Raw genomic sequence first — 20,403 nt, 5'->3', positions numbered from 1 at the left:
TGTCTCCTATCCAGCTTGAAATGGCTTCAGTTAGAAAGCCTGCGCGATTTATGTGCACTTTAAAGTTAGTATTAAAATGAAGCATCTCTACTAGGGTGATCAAATACTGAGGATACTTTGCATTGCGCTTTTTTTGCCATAACTTGCCCCTGATAACACAATCAAAAGCTGCCTTAAGATCCAGTGATGTAACAAAAATAGGACTTTTGTCCAGACAGTTAGCAGAGGCAATTATATGGGCGAGAATACAGGCATTAAGAGGAGTACCCATACCTTTTCTGCACCCTACTTGTGCATTACTTAAGCAAGAGTTGTTTCTAGTGAAGGCTTCCATCTCTTGAAGAATTAGAGCAGCAAACATTTTCGCAGCTACATCTATGATGGCAACTGGTCTTTAATTATTAGGATCAGAAATAGCCCCTTTTTGTGAAGTGGGATAATTATTGAAGTGAGCCAGCATTGAGGAATTACTTTAGAGAGAAACATTTCATGGAAGATGTCGCAAAAGATAGTCGCGCAAAAAAGAGGATCATCTTTGATGACGCAAGGGGGCAAACCGTCGGGCCCTACGCATTTGGACCCCTTCAGCTTTTGAATTGCATTCAATATGTCTGAGTTCTCCCAAGGACAAATATTTGAGATTAAATGACAATCAGGTGGATTTTCAGTCGACATAAACTCTGCTGGAAGAGCAAATTTGTTGAGAAAAAATGAAGTCCAAGTTGTGCCATCAATAGCGGAATCAAATTCTAAATTCTTTACTTTATCCATGGATCTGATGAATTTCCAAATGTCTTTTGTCTTCCGCTTACATAACAAGGTGACCATTGTTTGATTACGTTTTAAGGCACTAATAGTGCGAATTTAAGTTAGGTCGTTCTTATATCTTGACAACATTTTTTTTTTTTTATCGTTACATACACAGTTATATTGTTGACCAAGTTGGACTTCCTTGCTTCTCGTATATCAGCATTTTTCTTCTGTTTAAGTGTAGCCATTTCTTGTGAAAATTGTACTTCATCATTTTTGAGTGTTTTATGTGCTACAAGATCGTAAGATATAGTTTGGAGATGAGTCTGGAGGTGAGTCTGATAATCAATCGGTGGAAAATTGGGAGCACAGACCCGCTAGAGAATGGCAACATACTGACATATATTGACATTTGGCGTAAAGCGCTATGTAAGTTACACATAACATACAAATATACTTCTCACTTGGACAGACATGTTTCACACATTCCAGTTTTTTAGCAAATGGCTAAATACGATTCACAATTCAATGAAGTCTACAATTAATATTGGCCTCAGTAAAGGAAAGTCTTTGGACGTGTGTGGGACCCAAACACAAAGGGGATGCATGAAAGACCTAGAGAAGAAAATACACTGCCATATCCTCAATCGCCTCACAAAATTCCCCTAAGCAAATCCTTCTTTGCCGGAGTCCCAATTTCTTTCGATTAACTATTATTTTGCAAGTCTATGCAAAAAGGACGAACATTCTTAAGGGGTTAAGATGAATGAGCAGCAGAAATACAAATTTAAAATGTTGGAGTAGAGAAAATACCTATGTGTATGGCTGGTACGACATCCTTTCATGGCAGGATGTTTTATCGCAGGGTTTTTTGCCGCAAATTTTATTTGGAAATAAAAACATAGATTCTTTTAGGGGTGGTTAGTAAATTATATATGTGGGTGTGGGTGTTTGGGAATAAATACAAATGAAAGAAAATGGGGTGCTTGTGGGGGCAACCCCCCAAATAAATGTTTCAAAAATTTAGATGGCTTTTTTCGTTAAAAATAAAATCGCGCCTTAAAACCTTGCGAAAAAACATCCCGCGATGAAATGACATGGAACCGTATGGAATGGAGCTGCCGTGACAAAAGCATAATAGCAAAATGATATTATTATGATAAAACGTTCCAATGAGGAGTGAAGAATCACACAATGGAATGACAGGCTTTAGGACACTTGCGCCCATCATCAATCAGGTGAAAGGACCATGCTTGTATTGCACTTTACCTTTGAGCTATCAATTATTCAGTCCCTTGTTCACAGAGCAACCAGGCAATGTGCATACATGTCTACGGAATCAGAAAGCTTTATTTATTTATTTAAATTTTTATAACGCGCTACTCCATCCCAGGTCTCAGGGCGCGCAATGATGATGGCATGGCCGCTACTAACCACACTGAAAATGAGCCCCGGGACGAAGGCCTCAGAACCCAGGCCTCCAAAAACCAGGCTGGATCTGCCATCGGAATGCCTTGCCATTTGTTTAACACTGTGGGCCTCATTACGGCTTTGGCGGTAGCCATGGCGCTATTGGCGGTATGGCTGCCACCAAAACCGGGTCCGAGTTCCCAGAATGGGGAATTACCGGGCCATTCGAGTTTGGAGGGCCCGGTAATTCTTCCCTCTGGAAACTCAGGCCCGGACCTTCCCCATTCCCATCTGAGCCCCCATAGGGCTCAATGGGAATGGGAGAGGGAGCTAACAACGGGCCGATTACGACCGGCCCGTTGTTAGCTCCCTGGACCCTCGCGGGACCCGGTAACGACACCTGGTTTTACTTACTGAACTTATTGATTCTCCAGCCACAGAAAACAGCAAACATGCGTTCCTCCTATAGCGAATTGATGCAGACGAAACTTGAAATAAACTCTCCTGTCAAGCACTGCAGCCAGGACTTCTTGTGTAGCTTGGCACTCAGGACAGACACTCCTCCCCAGCAATGGCCTTTTCCCTGGCATTGCTCTGAAGATGGTACTGCTGCCTTTCTTGTTGCCAAGCCACTGCTGGTTATTACAGGAGTGGAATTGCATCAATGTTATGCAGCCTGACTGGAGCGGTGCGCAGGCATGCCCAGCATGAGTGCACGGATGGCACTGCCACTTTCCTCGTTGGTATTCATGAAAATGATTAATTAGCACTGCCACTCCAGTGCGTTCCATCATGATCAAGTGTTACAATGAGTCAGCTCTGGATGCAGAGACGTGTCGGGGGCAAGCTGTTGTTGCATGTTTTGTGACTACTACTGGTTGACAGTTCAAGTAATAAAGTTGTTAAAACAGCTCATCATTATTAAACTGAGTCTGGGAAAATAAGTGCCGGTGCCCAGAAATAAGTGCCAGGGCTGAGCCCTAGCAAACACCCACAAAAAGTAAGCACTGTATGTTAGTCAGACATCAAGATCAGTAAAAGTGAGAAAAAAACATAAAGGCAATATTTTTACCCAAGATATCCTGTCACACACAGAAAGGCATTGCCCATTTGTGGGAAACACAACTTTGTAATTTCGATTTCAGATATCAGGAGTCACCAGCGCACAGTGGGGCTTAGCGCAGATAGAGAGCGCAACAAAGAGAAATATTGTGGATCAATAAACCTTCCACGTGGCTTAATGAAAAGATTAACTTTTCCTGCTTTTCATGAATAGTAATGTGACATTGAAGGATATCATAAAAGAGATGTGTTTATGTACACAGGAGAGTTTTCCTAAAACGTTTGTAATGCTCCCTTTTCCTTCCATTTCCACTGCTTCTCTCCGCTGGAGGTTCCTGGTCTTGGCCCCTTTCCAAGTTTGTTACAAGCCTTTTCTCTCTTAACTTTCTAAAATGATTGGCAGGTCCAGGCGGTTATGTGTCATAAATTGGAGATTGACCCTTTGTTTAGTTTTCCTTGTTTTACATGTTCCGCCCATCCCCATACTGAACACTGAGCTCCTTCCACACACCTCCCTATCTCCCCATATAACACACGTCTATCTCTTCGTTACCCTTTTAAATGCCCTTTACCCGACTTACTTTATTTATTTTTATTTATTTATTTGTATGGCGCGGGAGCCCGCAGGCATCAGGGCGCAAAGGGGAAGAAAAGCAAAAACCGAGTCAATTACAATACAAGGCCAGATTAATGAAGTTTATTCAACCCCACACAAATTGCTTTTCTCAAAATTCCTTTTCTTAACGGTGGGGTAGAAATGGGGGTTCTCAATGGATTTTTCAATGCAGTGACTGCACTTGGGTCGAGATACATGTGTCTGTGACGTTAACCCTTAAGATTTTAATTTCTTGAACCCAATGCAATGTATTGTGGGAAGAAGAAAATGAGTGTCACATCCTAAAGGTAAGCACACCTTACCGCTGACATGAAAGCACTGCAAGCTCTCCTTACCCCTGATATGAAAGCACTGTAAGCACACCATACCCCTGATATGAAAGCACTGGAAGCACACCATACAGCTTATATGAAAGCACAACAAGCACACCTTACTCCTGATATGAAAGTACTGCAAGCACACCTTACCCCTTATATGAAAGCACTGCAAGCACACCTTACCCCTGATATGAAAGCACTGTAAGCACAACATGCACCTTCTATGAAAGCACAACAAGCACACCTTACTCCTGATATGAAAGTACTGTAAGCCCAACTGACCCCTGACATGAAAGCACTACAAGCACACCTTACCCCTGATATGAAAGCACTGTAAGCACACCATACACCTGATATGAAAGCACAACAAGCACACCTTACTCCTGATATGAAAGCACTGCAAGTGCACCATACAACTGATATGAAAGCACAACAAGCGCACCTTACCCCTGATATGAAAGTACTGTAAGCGCAGCTTACCCTGGATATGAAAGCACTGTAAGAACACCTTACCCCTGATATGAAAGCACTGCAAGTGCACCCTAACCCTGATATGAAAGCACTGTAAGCACACCATACCCCGATATGAAAGCACTGCAATCACACTTTACCCCTGATATGAAAGCACTGTAAGCGCACCTTTCACCTGATATGAAAGCACTGTAAGCACGCCGTACGCCTGATATGAAAGCAATGTAACCACACCTTACCCCTGATATGAAAGCATTGTAAGCGCACCATACACCTGATATGAAAGCACTGCAAGGACACCTTACCCCTGATATTAAAGTAATGTAAGTGCACCGTACCACTGATATGAAAGCAATGTAAGCGCACCCTATTCTTGATATGAAAGCATAGTAAGTGCACCTTACCCCTGATATGAAAGCACTGTAAGCACATCATACCCCTTAAAACACTTTATGCGCACCATACTCTGATATGAAAGCACTGTAAGCGCACCGTATCCTGATATGAAAGCACTGCAACGCACTTTACCCCTGATATGAAAGCATTGTAATGCACCTTACCCCTGATATCAAAGCACTGTAACGGCACTGTACCCCTGATAGGAAAGCACTGTAAGCGCCCTTTACCCAATATGAAAGCACTGTAAGCACACCGTAACCCTGATATGAAAGCACTGTAAGTGCACCATACCGCTGATATGAAAGCACAGTAAGCACATCTTATCCGTGATATGATATGAAATCAGTGTAAGCACATCGTACCTGATATGAAAGCACTGTAAGCACATCGTACCCCTGATACGAAAGCACTGTAAGTGCACCTTTCCCCTGATATGAAAGCACTGTAAGCACACCGTACCCCTGATATGAAAGCACTGTAAGCGCACCGTACCCCTGATAGGAAAGCACTGCAAACTCACCTTACCCCTTGATATGAAAGCACTGTAAGCACGCCGTACCACTGATAGGAAAGCACTGCAAACTCACCTTACCCCTTGATATGAAAGCAATGTAAGCACACCTTACCCATGATATGAAAGCACTTTAAGCAGACCTTACCCTGGCTTTGAGCGAAGGGAAAAAAAGACACACATTTTGAGGTTCAACTTTTACCGTCTAGAGTACCTGGAGAAGAGTTACCTGGCAATGTTGTATGAGCTTAATCTAGGAAGGACAGTCGAAAGTAACTCACTAGGCAGGAGATCAATAAGCCACTGAACATTCAAAATATGGAAAAACATCTCATTCCAGCATTTTCATTTTCTGCGTTTTATCATTATTATTATTTTCATATTTCAATGTAATCAATACAGAAACAAATACGGCAAACAATAAAGGTGGAACCCATCCATGCAACAGAATGTAGAATTCAATGGATACTTAATGTTGTTGAATTACCCAAACGTCATATGTTTTGCTTGATACAAGGGTATCTTCATGCAAGCATCAATAGTACTGAGACTAATCAGTCCCATGCCTTCTACTGGTCGATATCACGCATACAGTTCCAAGAGTGGGTCCCAAATCTCCCTAAGGAGGTCTTTGCAAGGATTCAACCTGTTGGCTGTATCTCTGACATGTCCGCGAGCCAGGAGTCTATATGCTTGGCTCTGCATTTTCAAGCCTATTCCCTCTGGAACTCTCCATCTCCCCACCTAGGTCTCAAGCCTGATTTCCTGAGGTTCTGCTGACAGCTCCTAACCTGTGGTGCCTCAGCTTCAGACTGTCAGATGTCCCTTGCCACCCGCATCTGTCTCCAGTTGTGTTCTGAAGGGCCCAAGTGGCAAACATTGGTGCTTTGCTAATACTTCTCATAAAATAAACACTACAGAGATGGACATGACAAGCCTAATTATGACTGTCAGCAATGGTCCAAACAAGGACAATTTTTAAATACCACATATTTTTAGCACGTGCCTGATATCAGGTTTGGAAGTATTTACCGCGTGCAAATTTCCTGGGGAATTCCGCATGGTGTAAATATCACCTAGGTATGAGGACAACATGAACAAAGATCCTCAATTTTTGATCTTGACCCAAAATGTGGAGGTAACAATTTACAAACTCTAGTAAAGATAAGGGCAGCCCTTTCCTTTCAATGGAGGATTAAGCCTTTCTGGATAGAGATACCCAAAAGGTGTGAAAAAGTGGCCATCTCAGATGCCCCCCCCTTCACACCCCATTTGACATATGCCGTAAACGCCCACAAAATGATGATTTGCTGCATCAATCAATATTGTACACCAGGGATATGATCCACTAGGGTACACAGTCATGTTACATCCTCTGACCAGCCTGGAGATGAATTTAAAAAAGGATGAAATAGTAGAAGCAGATTTTCAGAAATATTGCATGTTGTTTGAGGAGAAAATCTGCACCTGTTACCCCCAACTCAGCTAAATCAGACATATTCCACAAATTACCGCAGGTAATCATTTTTGTGGAAAAGTTGCTAGTAGACCAGCATTGAAGCTTTGGCCTTCACTATCTCAGAATTAACCTAAAAGGTCTTCCAATGGTCTACGTAGCTGGATAGAGTCACCAGGTTCAGACCCCTCTGCATGGCATGGCCGTCTCTCCATCCACCCATCGGCGGTGCGTTCTAATACCTTTTTTCAGAGGGCGGACGCAGTCCACACTGGGTATTTTAAAAGCTGTAAGTAAAACGATATACTTTGCATTGTGTTTTGGGAATTTTAAGAGTTTACTGGTTGGAACCACTGGGGGAATCGAAGGATGGTTGCCAGGCTCCCAGGCTGGGCAGTTCACCATAGAACTAGATGATAGCACTTCACTGAGGGGGAAATACTACATATCGGCTCAGTGTGCTCCAGGCAAAACATGGGCATGGATTCTTGGGTTTTAAAGTGAGCATCTTTTATAATTTTCCAACACTACTAGAAGACATTCTCCAGTATGGGGTCTGGCATGGATTCACATGCTCATGAATATTCCCTGTCGTCAGGCCAGGAATCTTTGGTAAAAAGAAAAGCAGTTTCGCTTTAGCCTGAAAACTGCTTGTCTCCTCTGTAACCAATCACTGTCCTTTGGGTCATACTGCCCCCATCCAATGACAGGCTTCTCCCTAAGTTCCACCCCTGGTGTTCATCTTCATATTTGGTAGAGCACGTACTGGAGGGAGGGTTTGCATGTGAATCCATGCCAGACCCATGCTGGAGAACAGGGGTTACAGGTAAGTAACTTGTTCCTTCTCCAGCATGGGGTCTGGCATGGATTCACATGCTCATGAATATGATTATACAGCAGTACGTATACACAACCACAGGAAGTAGCAAGGCTGAACTGAAGCAGTTCACTTACCCCTGGAACAGACTCCCCTCAAGAAAACAGATTGTGTAACACCGCTTGGCTGACCTGGGCCACTTCCCTGTAATCTCTGTTCACTCAGTAGTATCTCGTGAAGGTGTGGGTAAACCTCCACGTAGCAGCCCTGAAGATATTGAGTCAGGAAGCACCAGAGATAAACGCTATCATTGCTGCAATGGCTCTGGTGGAATGAGCTCTCAGCTGGCCTTGCAGGGGACTGTTGGCCATACCATGGCAGTGCATGATGCAGGTGGAGAGCCACCTGGATATGAAAGCCTTAGACAGGGCCCTCCCGTGATCCACAGTTCCAAAGTTCACAAAGAGTTGAGATGTCTTCCGAAAATCCTTCGTACATGCCACATAAAACTTCGAGGCACGAGCAACGTCCAGAGAATGCAACGCCCTTTCAGCAGGTGTAGAAGTGTTCGGAAAGAAGGCTGGCAGAACCAGAGGCTCGTTAAGATGGAATTCAGAAGGAACCTTTGACATAAACATGGGGTGGATCAACAGCACCACCCTCGTAGCGTGAAAGAACAAACAAGACTGCTTGCAAGAGAGGGCTTGGTTCTCCCCGACCCACCTGACCGATGTGATGGGCACTAGGAAAGCCGTCTTACACGAGAGAAACTTCAGAGGGGCCTGATTAATCAGTAAAAATAGGGCCTCCATGAGCTTAGTGAAAAGCACATTGAGCCCCCAAGCTAGAGCAGGAGCCTTCACTGGTGGAAAAGTCGTAAAGAGGCCTTTGAGGAACTCCTTGACAAGCCTGTACGACCACAGGGGGGGCTTACCAGGTGCCCTGGTGTACCCAAAAATAGCAGCTAGATGCACCTTGATAGAGGCGTGAGCCAGGCCAGCCTTGGCCAGCAAAAGCAGGTACAGAAGGAGCTGCAGAGATGTGATTCACAGCGGTGTAATCTTCTGAGTGTTGCTCCACACTGTTTAGCGTTTCCATTTGTGGCTGCAGTACGACAGCATAGTAGAAACAGGAGTTACAGGTAAGAAGCTAGTTCCATATCCTCTCTTGGTTTATATTTTATGTGTTTATTTTCTGAAGGGAAAATGCTTATTCACCCAGTGCACTTTGTTATGGTTATGCAAAGCCAATTAAATAAATATTTCACTGATATGCTAATTTGGGATGAGGTCCCTCCTCATTTGGAATGTTAATGAGTCCTCCCACTTTTATTTAGGACCTGAGCACTAGACTTAAGCCAGAACACCCTGCTAATAAAATTCGGAGATGCTTTAAATTAAATGTATGCACATATTTGATTGGGCGATCCACTGTCTCGGCAGAAATAGTTCTTGTGTTTGTTCCAAGTAGGGCTCTGATTGACAATTCTGCTGCCTGACCGCTGATAGGTTCAGGGAAAATTGACAATTTCTCCCCAAATTGAAGGGAGCGCTCTCAACCGGGCGCACAGTGCCTAGTGCCTTCCACAATGTTGGTTCTGCTATCAATGCACTCCATTGCCTGGCAGACTTTGGGCTGTTGCTAGAAGCGGCTCTTGATGGTGCAGAGCTTCTTCCATTGTGGCCCCTTCCTTGTGCAAGTCTTTTCCTGAGCTCTCCCCCCCACCCTATCCATGGCTCCATGATGAGGCTACTGGGTGGTCTGCTGGTCACAAGGTTCAAGTACTGTGGTCAGCTCAATTCTGAGGTTCGGAAATTGTGTTCTCATTTCAATTGGATCTTATTGCTGCTGCGCCAAGAGGACTGCGTCTGCGGTGCAACTTTATCTCAATATCTCCGCGCCGGCTCACGAGTCACTCAGAAGTCGGAGCTGCTGAAGAGATGACCAATACAGTTCATAAACATATGTTTTTGGTGTTTTTTTATTTTATTTGGGAAAAGCTGGTCTTGAGAAATAGCTTAGCGCTGCATATTACAATATGCGGAGGGGACTAATTGCATACTGTTGTGTTAGAGTAGCACATACTACCAAAGAATGTCCTTAATGTCTTACCCTAATGGTTGGAAATTAACTTTTGAGGAACAGGTGGCTCTCCCAAGCACAATCATATTCAGCCTTTCCTGAATATAATTTAAGTATAATCCACAGCCACATAACAGACAAAAGAGAAGGAACAGCGTAAGCCCTCCAAGGATCTCCTGCATCCCCCCAAAGGCTTTGCCATTGTGCGTATTTTCTACCAACGTGTTCATGCCACAACCAAATTAAATGTCTATTAGTAACATGCAATGTCATTGGCCCTCGCTGGAGCGTTACCCGACATAGAATCCCTCTCCCCCTTAATGTTACTTCCATTCTGTCCCCGGCAGGGGGGATGTGGCAGCCACTCAGCCAATGAACCTGCTCCGAGCCACCACACGGCTGGAGGCTGCTATCTTCCCCTGCCAGGGATTGAGGTAAGTGTAGTTCCCTCCCCATGCCCCCATCCAAAGAATCCCCTCTCCAGCCTCCCAACCACACTTAACTTCTTTTTTGTCCATTTTTGGAGCGGACGTGCTGGGAACACTTCTGTCCCCAGCGTGTCCGCTCCCGAGCCGCAATAGGCAGTCATGGAAAGGAAGAAGGGACTACGTAGTCCGTACTCTCCTTTCCATGGTGGCCATTTTCTTTGTTCACATTTTTCCCTATTTTTAGAATGACCGCCATGCAAAGGGAGAAGGGATTTATGGGCCGGGGTACTAGTAGCAATAGACCCCTCGCAGGGGGGCATTACCACTTCAGGTAATGCCCCGGCCCTTCGTTACGGTCCACGCTTCGCTCTGGCCTGTTACTATGGGCCCCCCGTGTTCGGGGCCTATTGCTTAATTGACAACTTCAAATTGTTCTGCCACGCCCTGAGAACCTTCCTGTCTTCCCAGTTTGGCTATGATCCCGGCTCCTTTGATTATGCAGTTAGCTCCAGTATGCCCTTGGTGACAGTGTGCTCCATACATCTCATACCCTTATTGTTAATTGAGCTGTCTAGCACACAAGTATATTTCAGAAATGGCTCTTGAAGCACCTGGACAAACCTTCATAGGAAAATGGCTGCGATTCTGGCTTTCTGGGTTATCCAGTATAGAAATCACTTTGCCGCTTCTCCTGCTATATGGGACCTTCCTTATGGATGCAGTTTATTATATATAACTCAGCTTAATACATCACAAGACACGCTAATTATTCGCAAAAGACAGAAAAATGCTATCATTAGCCAAATGTAACCCATCCTTTTGTTGTGCTTCGCACTGAGGGAAGTACACATAACTGCACACATGTGAGGATGGCAAAGTAAAAAAAGGCATGGCAGCCTAAGACAAGTGAATGAGTCAAGTCACAATCTAATAGTTGAGTGGTGAGGGATCATGGGAGTCATAGTCAAAAACAGTTACATGTGATTTCATCGAATGAAAAAACAACGAATTAAATCTGAACAAATAAAAAATAACTAAAAGCAAAATAACGAATTTCCTTTTTGTTGTTTTTGGGGGGTTCCCCACCCCCCAGATCCCTCCTTTTTTAAAGTAATTCTTTTTCCCCACAACCACTATTTCCACTCCCAACCTCATTTAAATTGCTCCCCAAAATGTGTTATTTTTGTTTCCGTTGTTTTTTCATTCATTAAAATGTCATTAGTTGTTTTCTATTCGATATAATCACTGCGTACCTCAAAAACATCTGGGGAGCCACAGGTGGCAGCACTCTGGTCTAGCACGCTCCTTCGAGAATAGGGTATCATTTCCCAGGCAGAGAAGGGCTACTCATCCTGAACCCATGCTTCACATTTTGGGCCTATTATTAACAATAGTCAATATGGAGTCAACCTGCTAAAAAAAAATTAAAAAAAATAATCGTCAGGCAACTTAAAGGAGTTCTCCTCACAAAGAATGATTTCAGAGATCGCCTTGAACAGAAGTTACAGAACAAATGTTTTATACTCAGCTGGGTCGATTAAAGACATTGGGCCGCATTACGACCCAGGCGGAGGACCATGGTGCTATGAGCACCATGGTCCATGCCGGAGTCCGCCATGGCGGAATGGGGAATTACCACCCCATTCCGAGGTTGGTGGGGCCGTAATTCCCCATGCCGCCATGGCCCTTCCCCATTCCCATTTTTGCCCCATAGGGCTCAATGGGAATGGGGAAGGCGCTAATAACGGTACCGCAAATTGCGGTACCGTTATTAGCACCAAAGTCCCTTTGCGGGTTCGTAGTTTAACGGCTGGAAAAACCAGCCTTTAAGGTCGGGACCCCAGCCTTTTACGGCGCCGTTAAACACTTAGCGCCTGGGTCGTAATGAGGCCCATTGGATAAAAAAAAAAGTGATGGTTTCCAACTAAAGTTGCATTGGCTTTGCTAGTGTGTGGGAAAGCAAGGTTTTTAACATTCGAATGGCCCCCTTGAACATCAAAGCATTGTTATAGTTGTGCTCAGACAATATTAGCTGCCATGTTTAACAAGTGCCTTATTGTTGTGTGGGCCCTATGTTCTAATGCGCATGTCCTAACCTCGAAGGCCTTGCGCCGTGTAATTAGCAGTGCTCGCTTCCCCACTTCTCACCTCTGACGTGTTTCCCCGTTGGCGCTTTTGGCGTATAGAAGTGTGTTTGGAGTGCTGCTTATCTAGGCAAGTTGGCTTTAGCAGACAGAGGTTTTCATATAGTAAGCAGGCTCACATGCCCCCCAGCCGTGTGTGAACTGTAGAAGTAGGTTGCACAGCAGAACTAGAAATGTATCACTGTCTGCCTTCAATCCTGATTATGCCTTCCTGATCCTGAGAATGCAGCCTTTACCTAAGACATGTATGCTGAGACACTCTTTATTCACATGAAACATAGTTTCTTGACAATATCATGCCATGTCTGAGCCTCCCTCTCCATCGAAATGCATGTGTACATTGCTGTATAAAAGCTCAGTGCCTGGAGGGAGGGGGGCTAGCTTTGCCCAGTCTCGTTCTGTCATTGAGTTGCTGTTTTCCTGTGTATGCTGGCTTTGCTGACTGCCATTGAAAGGTGTTCACCACTCCATTGGAAGAATCTGAGGTTGTTTTTCCACGACATTAGTAACTAACCACTTCTTACATATTAACATCTCAAGTGAGATCAAAATTGTCAGCTTCAGTAAACAATTCTATGTCCTAACTGGAGACGTCCTACTATGTATTAAAATGTTCTTCCCTCTCAACCATCAGCACAGAAATTAGCTGCTCGCCGCCAGCAGTTTTCCTATTTTTAAAAAAAGGTGTCATGGATAACAGTGTATATACAATGAACAATCAGTGATGTACAGTCCCAGAGTATAAATCAGGCAGGTGCTGATTAATCATCCTCTTCTTTGCTATTCGACCAGTGCAAGTCCTCTTTCTGTTCCCTTAACATGTACCAGCGAGTGCCATTTAATTATGTTTAAGGGATAATAGCATTTCATTGAAGTAACTTTTACGCTTCTCAACAGTTTTATGTTTAATTAGTACCCGGCGAGGGACAATCAGATATAACAATCGATCTGATTGGCCCGTCAGGTCTTTACCAGCTCGACAAAGCCTTACCTACCTGCTGCCACGTCCCTCGACGTTCCTTCCCTTTCTCCTACTGGCCGCCATGCAAAGCCACGTAATAACCCTTAACACGTTTGCTTTATCATAAATGCCCAATACAACATGCCATGGCAGAGGCAGTAAATGAAACCAGACTGGCTGCAGCAATGCAGACCAGTCTAGCCACATAACAACACTTAACATGCAACAAACATGATTGTTGTTATGTGGCTAGACTGAACATTGCTGCGGCCAGTCGGGTCACGATGTATGCTTCTGGCATGGCATTTATTTCTACTTAGCATCATTGTTAAAGCATGATTTCATGTCTGCTTTAGCATTGAAGCCCAGTAACAAAATGCAAACCGTACCCCGCGCCCCCAAAACAAGGGGGAGCCCCTAAATTGGAGGCTCAATCACTGTGCTGGTGAGCGGGCCTTTGAGCTAACAAATCAAAGCAACAGGTCTTTGATTCAATGAATCAAAGCAAAGACCCACTGGTGAGTGGGTCTCTGCTTTGATTCAGTACATCGAAGAGGCCCGCTCACCAGCATGGTAAATGGGCCTATTGATTCATGCTCAAATCAGAGCCACGCTCACCACTACAGTGAGTGTTGCCCGCCATGCTGGTCAGCAGGCCATTGATTTCATTAATGAAAGCAGTGACCCACTCACCAATGGGTCTCTGCTTTCATACATCCCCAAATCAGAGGGGCTGGTGAGCGGATATCTAACTTGGGGGCACCACCCCCGCACTCCTTAATCAGAGTGCTAATTGGGATGCAGGAGAAAGAAAGAGGTGCATTTTTCCACATTTTCACTCATGCACCCATCCAAATTATTCACTCTCTCATCTCATTCCCTCATGCACCCACACACCAAACACTCATTCACGCACACATTGAAGTGGGAAAAGTGAACAAAAGGCTCCCACCAATCCCCTCTCAACCCTGGCCTAGAGGATCACGGCGCAGAAACACGGCACGAGAGGAGTTCGCCCATCTACCAGACGACCAAATACCCTGGTACAGGAACATACGGATGTGCCCACCCGCCTGCCCACCAGCCTGCCCTGCACATGCCGACACCTGCGGCATGGATGGACTCGACTGAACCATCCAGCACCAAATCAACACATCGTTGGAGATGCCATGAGGACCTAGCCAACGGTCAGCACACCCGTGCAAACATACACACCGGACACTCCCACACCAATCCACACGAAAAGCATACTCAGTGCTATGACGTAGGCGACGGACACACCCACGGACGTGCATCTTTATTATTTTCCACATAGGCTTTCCAAAATGCAGAAACGCAAGACGCACAATGAACTCATCTAAAAAGGCTTGCTCACGCTTCTCCTAAGCCCACGTATCATAATGAGAAATATAACGAAGACACGATACTGGGGATAGAGCGATATGATACCATAACCTAAAGCGCTCTGTATCAAACGGTTCCACCTATGCACCAGGCCCAAGTAGGCCGCAAGCAAAAGCTTCCATGAACATTGAATGAGCAAGAGTTCGGTTGCTGACCATGCAGAATGAGCCCAGCGAAAGCAGACAGTCAAGGGCACAACGTTGCAAACTCTCATACCGCAAGCCGACGCCAAGGTCACACCTGCAAGATAAGCCAGGCACACAGTGAGAAATGCAATATTAATTGTGCAGAATTCTGCCTCAACCACGGTCCCACCTCACGTGACCAAGCCGAACCTGGTAGGGTGCCAAGCCCAGGAGGAAGAAGGCGCCTGGATCCACCGTCTCGAGACACAGGCAGATACAATTAAGCGACTCAATGGACATCTGCAGCGGTGGGAGTAGTCGGCCTTCCTGCTTATGAATAAATCCTCACATTGTCTGCACATACCCATAGTGAAACATTGTTGCAAATGACAGGTGCACCGCGAGCTGGGAACAGCGATGGTCCCAGACTGGGGGGCTCGCGGGTGGACCAATCAGAACATGGGGCCTTTATCACTGACGCCATTAACATTGACCAATCCTCAGGAGTCTCCATGTAACAATTTTTATGTATCAAATTGAAGGGACAACCCAAGTATACCACCTGACTGACCCTTAACCACTAACAGCGTTCTCTATACGTATGCTATACTAACCCTACCACTCGGGGAACCAATCCAGAGTGGCGATAGGTTTTTGCTAACTTTCTCAGGTGACGCAAGTAGCGCGTCATACTAAAGTAAAAAGGGCCTGCGAGGCCCACGATGTTGAGAGAGTGTCAGGACGGACGCGTACGATCCTTGACCCATCCCTGCCGTTTTGTTTAATAAACAGCAGAATCACCTTGCTTCGTGCGTGTGTCTCATACTCTATCTCTTTTGGAATATACGGGAGGAGTTGGGGCCTCCCTGCCCGGAGGTCCGCGGACAGCCCAGCCGACCCCGGGAGAATTTCCCCCCGACAAGTTGGAGGCACTGCTGTGATCTGTTTAAGATCTGCTTTTATTTTATTTTTCCAAGTACTGCCGCTGCCCCCTTTTTGAGGACTACAGGACCGTCGCGGAACTGCGAGAAGACCGGACAGCGCAATCCGGATATTGGCCCTCGGGAGCCGGTTGAGAAGTATCCCGCCCGCGGTTGGCGAGTGTCCAGACGTAGTCCAGACGAGGGGAGGTGGCGAGCCGCTTGGAGGGGTGCACGCAGTCGAGCGGCCCCGCATCAGGAGAACTTGGTGAGTATGCCACGCACAACAAGCAATGTGAAATTGTGAGGGAGGGGGGAGGAATTGAATACGGGAGGTAGGAGATATTGCACAGGTGCGCGGCGAAGGTTTGATAATTTCGTGTTGGCAATGAAATGAATGGTAGCCGGACGAGTGCGAGAACAGTCTGCTACTTTACGGGAGAGAAGGGGGCGGAGCACGAAAACATCACGTGCGGCCGCTCATAGAAACTAATTGGCCTAGGTCGCGACCATGTGTAAGGGTGTGTGTGTGCATGGTTTCCTACGATTTGGCAATTATTGACCAATGAGTAGATGAGGATCCCTATTGATCGAGCAGGAAACTCGATAGATAGATGACGTTTCCCTGTAGGCGGTAGCTAGCTAGTTGCCCAATACGGAAGATAATTGGCTGGTTAAGCCCTCCTGTCGAGGGGCGTATCACACGCGAGGCGACGCAGCGTGCGCAGTCCGATTATATTATTGATTACCTTGTTCCAGGAGTGACAGGAAGACAGCTGTGGGGTTAACGGGGGTAGATTGCAAGTGTATTTTGGACTTAAAGAATATATGAAGAACTTACCAGTAGTTTGAAGAGATCGGTGACGTCACCAGTAGGGCTTTCATAGGACATCCCGAGAACCAGGCATCTTTATTTTTGAGAGCGGTGGGGAGGAGAGCTGTGTTAAGGGAGTGGAAACGGAGGTAAAGGGCAATGAGTTGATCGGGGGAAGGCGAAAAGGGGGACGTGGCTGCGCACGGAGAACGCCGGCCACGGCAAGTGTAGAAAGCGGAGGAGGAGCAAGTGAAAGTAGGACGGCAGTATAAGAACGCCACAAGGGGCACGCAGCCGCAGGGGGCTACGTGCGCCTCGGCCGCAGGGGGCCTTAAGGGTGTTGTATAAAGGAAGAAACGAAAGAGAAGAATATACAAATGTAAAAACTATATTTTACTAATTTTTCCTTAGCGGACTATCGCAAGTCCCCAAACTTACGGGGCCAGGTAAAGATATAAGGTTGTATATTGTAAACTGCTAGTGAGGCAACCGCTACCACATAGGGGAAGGATAACAAGTGGAGCGCTACTATGTCATACGGGGCAGGATCGGGGGGGGTGGGGGAACACCCTCACTACTCCGCTGCAACACATATGTAAAACACTGTCACCCCATAGGGAGAAACTGATCAAGTATAGCATAGAATGGACACAGGGGACGGACAACAAAATGACGACACCATGGCTGCCTAATGGTAGCTTCGACCCATATACCTAACACTCACTATTAAACCATCTGCATAATACATACAAGGGGAAGAAGTTGACACACCACGTGGAGGTGTTCAACTTATGGAGGATGTTCCAAGGGTCCCGACCAGGACCAAACGGAATGTTCATTGTAGGAGAAACAGCAGGAGATAAGGAGACTAAGGAGGAGGGAGAGAATGGGGAAAAAGAGAGGGAAGGCAAACAGAACACGGGGAACGGACAAGAGGGAGGAGAAAAGAGTGACAACTCAAACGAAAATGAAATAAGAAAGGAACAGAGCGACGATATACCCCTAGCGAAGGCAGTGAAAACAGAGGGAGGGGGATTGTATCCTTTAAGAGAGCTAGGAGAAATAGCAAGAGAACAATTAAGGGCGGCTGAGGGGTACTCGAAACCGGCATACAGCCCGCCTCCATATACAGCTACAGGTGGCCACACGGGAGGGGAGCGGACTAATACAACTGGATCAGCTCATAGGAAGATGCTAGCAGGGGAGGGGAGGACTGAAGAAGAACTGGCTACGGACGTAGGAAATGATGAGTGGGTAGCTGCGCAGATACTATTAAAATTACGAGGTTCATTGACAGGAGAAGAGAGGGTGGTGGTAAGGAAAATGAACGAGGATACTACCAGGGAGAGTGAAATGAAAGGGGAAGAGGGGAAAAGAAAGGGGGAAGAGCTGTTAAGAGAAAAGGAAGGGACTTTGGAGGAGCGATTAGCAGAATTAAGGGATGAGCAGAATACACTGACCAAGCAGCTCGAGAGGGGGGAAAGAGAGAGAGCACGGGAAAGGAAAGAAGGTAAGAATGAGTTGGGAAAAATGAGAGAATGAACTGAGGAGCAAAGGAGAGAAGCCGAAAGGTTAAAGGCAGAAGCAGAAAGGGTATCAAGAGCAGCACTGCGCGATAGGAAAAGAGAAGAAGAGGAGAAAGAAAAAGAAATGGCAATATGGAAGAAGAGATTAGTGTCAGAAGCGACAAGGAAATACGAAGAAGGGAGGATGATAGAGAGTATATTAGAACGGGAGAGGGAGAGATGGGAAAGGAAGAAAGAAGATGAAAAAATATTGAAAAAAATGAGTAGTGAAGTAATGGAAGAATTAAAAAGGAAAAGAGAGGAAATTGGTAGAGAAATAGCAGAGAGAAATGAAGGGGAAAGAGAAGATAGGAGAGGGGAGAGTGAAGTAAGGAGGGATGTATATAGAGGTACAGAAGTAGCAACAACATCGGCACAAAGGGGAGCGATTAGTAAAGAAGAAAAGGGAGGAACGGACCTAATAGACTTAAGAACAGTAACGATTGGGGGGAAAAAGACAGTTTGGGGGTTGCCATTTATGAATGACTTTTGTAGTGAGGAAGAAGAAGGAATGGAGAAGGAAGGAAGAATAGTGAAAGGGAAAGCCTAGATAAACTATACACCACCCGGACGAATAGAGACTCACCATGGATCTGCAGGAGAAAGGAAGAACTGCAGAGAAGTGAGGAGGAAGAGCAAGGAATAGCGGAAAGGCAGACACGTGAAGCCACCCCGTCACCGTCCCTTCCTACATGCTCCACCACCTCGCGCTCATTACGTGTAACATGCCCATCTAAACTCGCGCCCTTCATAAACGAACTGACACCCTATGCAGGAAGGCTTAGAGACCTCCCTGGACGCAGGCAGGGAGAACGAATACACACGCCCACAGTAACTAAAGGAAATGATGAAAGAAGGGGAAGTGGTGGAGGAGAAAGAGTTAAGACCAGGAGAAATATGGACGAAATTGACGATGTAGAAGAGACGGAAGAAGAGGAGGGGTGTGCGGACTCGATTTTGTGGAACCCAGGGGGTCCAACGGGACACAACTTAATGCCTCTTCTAGAGAGGGGAGGGGTTAGACCACAATACGTCCATTGGAAGCATGCAGACAAGGAAAATATAAAGTGCAGACTCCCATCACTAAGCGGAGGTGCGGGTAAATGGATATATGAAATGAAAAAACACACCGCAGGACAGAAATTGGCAGTGGGAGATGTAAAGGGCCTTCTAATATCAATATTAGGGGATGCTGCGGATGACATTTGGAAGAGAGCGGGCTTCACCGGCGTCACAATAACAAATACATCTCACGATGGGGCACCATTCGCAAACTACAGACCCGCATTATGGCAGGCACTGAGGGTACAGTACCCAGACACATCAGACATAGGAGCAATTACCTCGCGCAAGATGCGTGAGAACGAAGATCCTGTTGAATATATCCAGGAAATTCAAGAGAAATGGCGTATGGAAACTAGAGAACAATGGGACAAACCACCAGCAATATTCTATCATATACTAGTACAGGGGCTCCCAGAAGCAGTCCAGAAACAACTAAAGAAAGTAGTGGGGATGGAAGCAAAAGCATGGCCAGAAATACAACTGACTATAGTACATCATTGCAGGACATGGCAAGAAAAAATGAAAAAAAAGGAAGAGGACAGGAAAACGGAAGAGGCTAAGCTAGTACAGAAAAAACTTACTAAATACACGATGGAAGGCGCACTAATAACTACACCTACCACAATGACTCAAAGCCCCACGCAAGTAGTGGCTGCACAAGACCCTTCCCAAATACAATCATCGCAGACTGTAACACAACAGATGCCGTCACTCCAACCATACACGACTAACATGGGAGGAGGATACTCAACGCCAGGAGCTGGGTATTATAATTACAACAGGGGAAGGGGAGGAATAATGAGAGGGAGAGGATACGGATATAACACACAACAACAGATGGGGGGACTTAGAAATTCCTACCCCACCGGGCACCCAGTATACCAGGACAACACAGGAAGCTTTCCATGGCAGAACAGGGAACCACCGGTGTGTTGGATTTGTGGATTGGTAGGACACATGTCTCGCTCGTGTAGAGTGAGACCAGGCACACAATCGTGGAGTGAACAGGGACAACAAGAGCTCACACAGGAACAGCAGGGCATCGAGCAGCAGCAGACATTGCAACAGGGAAATGGACAGCAACAA

This window comes from Ambystoma mexicanum, chromosome 1p (genome assembly GCF_040938575.1).
Source record: "Ambystoma mexicanum isolate Mex_15411 chromosome 1p, UKY_AmexF1_1, whole genome shotgun sequence".
Taxonomy (NCBI): Eukaryota; Metazoa; Chordata; class Amphibia; order Caudata; family Ambystomatidae; genus Ambystoma; species Ambystoma mexicanum.
The sequence above is the reverse complement of the archived record's forward strand: the minus strand, read 5'-3'. Positions refer to the sequence as shown.